This window comes from Trichosurus vulpecula, chromosome 4 (genome assembly GCF_011100635.1).
Source record: "Trichosurus vulpecula isolate mTriVul1 chromosome 4, mTriVul1.pri, whole genome shotgun sequence".
Classification (NCBI taxonomy): Eukaryota; Metazoa; Chordata; class Mammalia; order Diprotodontia; family Phalangeridae; genus Trichosurus; species Trichosurus vulpecula.
The window spans coordinates 430,465,765-430,468,685 of NC_050576.1; the positions used below are offsets into that span (position 1 = coordinate 430,465,765).

The window sequence follows — 2,921 nt, forward strand, 5'->3', positions numbered from 1 at the left end:
TTTTGCTTTTAAGAATTCTTTTATTTGAACTAAAAATACTTATTCATATATAATCAATGGTATGTGCAAAGAAAAAAATACTGAAGACAATTACATATTAACACTTAATTTTTTAAAAAATTCTTTACATTTCTTTGATAGATTCATGTGCATGATTTACTTACAAAGTATCTATGTGCAATGATTTGGGATTAAAAAAAGATAAAAATTTATACAGAAATCAACGTTTTCTAGACTGTATCCAAAAAATGTGCCTCCAAGGATATACTTAGCACAAGTCAGTCAGTATCAATAGAAATATGGTACTTTTAAAAAGCTTTTCTTGTTCCCACTTCCCTCTCCAACAACATGGAGTTTTCTTCTGAACTATCTTCATGATTTTTATCATCCTGATTGAGACCATCTTGGCTGACCAAGTCATCCTGATCCTTTTCTCCCCAGTGTTCTCCTAGTTTATCTTTATCGAGGCTTACTTCATCTTCAGAGTAGTTTTCAATCTTTTGGTCTGTCAAGTACTCTGCGTTTTGGCCTTTCTTTGAAACAAACTCATCACAAAGTCCTAGTCCTTTTAAGGTGTTAGAGTAATGCTTTTCTGCTGATATTCTTGCATTTTTCTGATGGCTTGCTGTCTCCTTCTCGAAGACATGGTGGGTCTGGGAGATTCTGATTCACTTGATTCACAAAGGGTATACTCGGTCTTTGAGCGCCTTGACCGTACTTTTCCTCAAGGAGACAGATAGGGCCAGCGTGTTTCTTTTAATCGTTCTTCATCTGCTTCCAAAATTTTCTCCTTTTTGGAGGGGATCCGCAAAGTTAGGAGATCAAATGGCTCACAGACTGTGGTAGGCCTGGGATTCTTTTGCTCCAAGAGCTGCTTCTGAAACTTCGTGTGGAGGGTTTCGAAGTCGGGCACCTGGTACTTGACTTTGTTCCTGTACCTGGTCTTCTCACCCTGCTCTGGGTGCTTTGGCTTCCTGTTGGAGGGTGACTGGTGAGCCTGCATGTTTCTGGGCAATGACGAGCTCTGTAAGAGCTCCTGTGCTCTCATGTGTACCCTAATTTCCCTGAAGAACTCCTCCTCCTTTAGTCTGTTGCTGTGAGTTGAGCTGTAGGTGGACCTAGGAACGGGTTTGGCTTTAAACTGATTCTATCTCTTTTCAGGCTTCGGCATGTCAGCCAGCTGCACCTTGCGAGCTTCTCTCTTCTGCTCTTCCCTTGCAATAAATGTAAATGGCTTTTGGGAGGCCAGAAGGATCTTTCTGCTTCTCTCCTTCACAGTCTTCTTCCTTTCTTCGTTCTGCTCCAGTATCTCATGATAAAGGGGGAGGAAGACAGACTCCGGCACAGGCTTAACTCGGAACCTTTTTTTCCGAGCTAGCTCTTCTTGTTTTTTCAGCAGTTTAAATGCCATCTCCATCTCTGACTGGGATTTGAGCCACTCTTTTTTTCTTGTCTTCTCGGGTGGTCATTTGAAAGGGCTTAGGCGCTGTAATCTTTGGCACCCACTCCTTTGGTTTCTTCTCTGGCTTTTCAACTACTGGTGAATCTGAACTGTCAGAGTGAGTGTAAGTATAGTCCTTCAGGGAAAAGTCATTCCACATACTCTTGATGTATTCCTTAGCAGAAGTCATTATTTTTAATTCATTCATATTTTCTTTTTCTATATCGGAAAATCCAGTTTCAGACATATCTGATACACTAATGGAAGAAGGTTGATTCAAATCAGGCTCGGAAAATGATTTTTGCAAAATGGCAGGTTGATAGGAGCTCATCCACACCGAGCTAAAACATGGGCCAGGCATTTCTTCCTTCTTGGTCTCTGGCTGCACTGCCTTTAAGTGTAATTTATTTCGATATTGTTTCTCCAATTTTGCCATCGTTTTCATGTGGGCTGCCTTCAGCTCTTCAAGCTTTCTGTAATACTCTTGATTGGAGTCACAGATTTCAGAAGTGCTCACTGAGTCCTCATAGCTCCTATGCTCTGAAAATTTTGCTCATCCACCAGAGAAACGTCAGTATCAAAATCATCCTGCCTGGTGTAGTGCCCAAATCTCTGAATCAATTTTGATAAGAGCATTCAAGCATTACCCACTCCTCTTTTCCCTCTCCCCTGTAAAAGATCTTCCTTTTTAATGTGAGAAAAATTTCTCCACTCTACCTCTTCCTTCCCCTTTTTTCTAGTGCATCCATCTTTCTCACCCCTTCATTTTTGGGGAGATTATTCCAACGTAATCAACTCATACCCATGCTCTCTGTCTATGTAAACTGCTTTTTAACTAATAATGATAAAGTTCTTAAGAGTTACATATATTATGTTCCCATATAGGAATATAAACAGTTTAGCTTTATCAAGTTCCTTATGATTACTCTTTCATGTTTGCCTTTTTAATGCTTCTCTTGAATCTTATATTTGAAAGTCATTTTTTTATTCAGTTCTTGTCTTTTCATCAAGAATGCTTGAAATTCCTCTATTACATTACGTATCCATTTTTTCCCCTGAAGGATTATACTCAGTTTTGCTGGGTAGGTTACTCTTGGTTGTAATCCTAGCACCTTTGCCTTCTGGAATATTGTATTCCAAGCCCTTACTCTTTTAACATGGAAGCTGTGGCTTCATAATATTTGAACTGTTTCTTTCTGGCTCCTTGGAATATTTTCTCCTTGACCTAGGAGATCTGGAAATTGGCTGCAATATTCCTGGGAATTTTCATTTTGGAATCTCTTTCAAAAGGTAACTGGTGGATTCTTTCAATTTCTATTTTACCCTCTAGTTCTAGAATATCAGGGAAATTTTCCTTGATAATTTCCTGAAATATGATTATTTATGCCTATTTTATCATGGCTTTCAGGTAATCCAGTAATTCTTAAGTTATCTTTCCTTGATCTATCTTCCAGATAAGCTGTTTTTCCAATGAGATATT

General features: G+C 38.9%; 1 pseudogene; it reads right to left on the reverse strand.

Annotated features, from left to right (window-relative positions):
* Positions 1–568: 568 nt before the first annotated feature.
* LOC118847383 lies at positions 569–2,077 on the reverse strand (annotated as a pseudogene).
* Between the last annotated feature and the right edge of the window lie 844 nt (positions 2,078–2,921).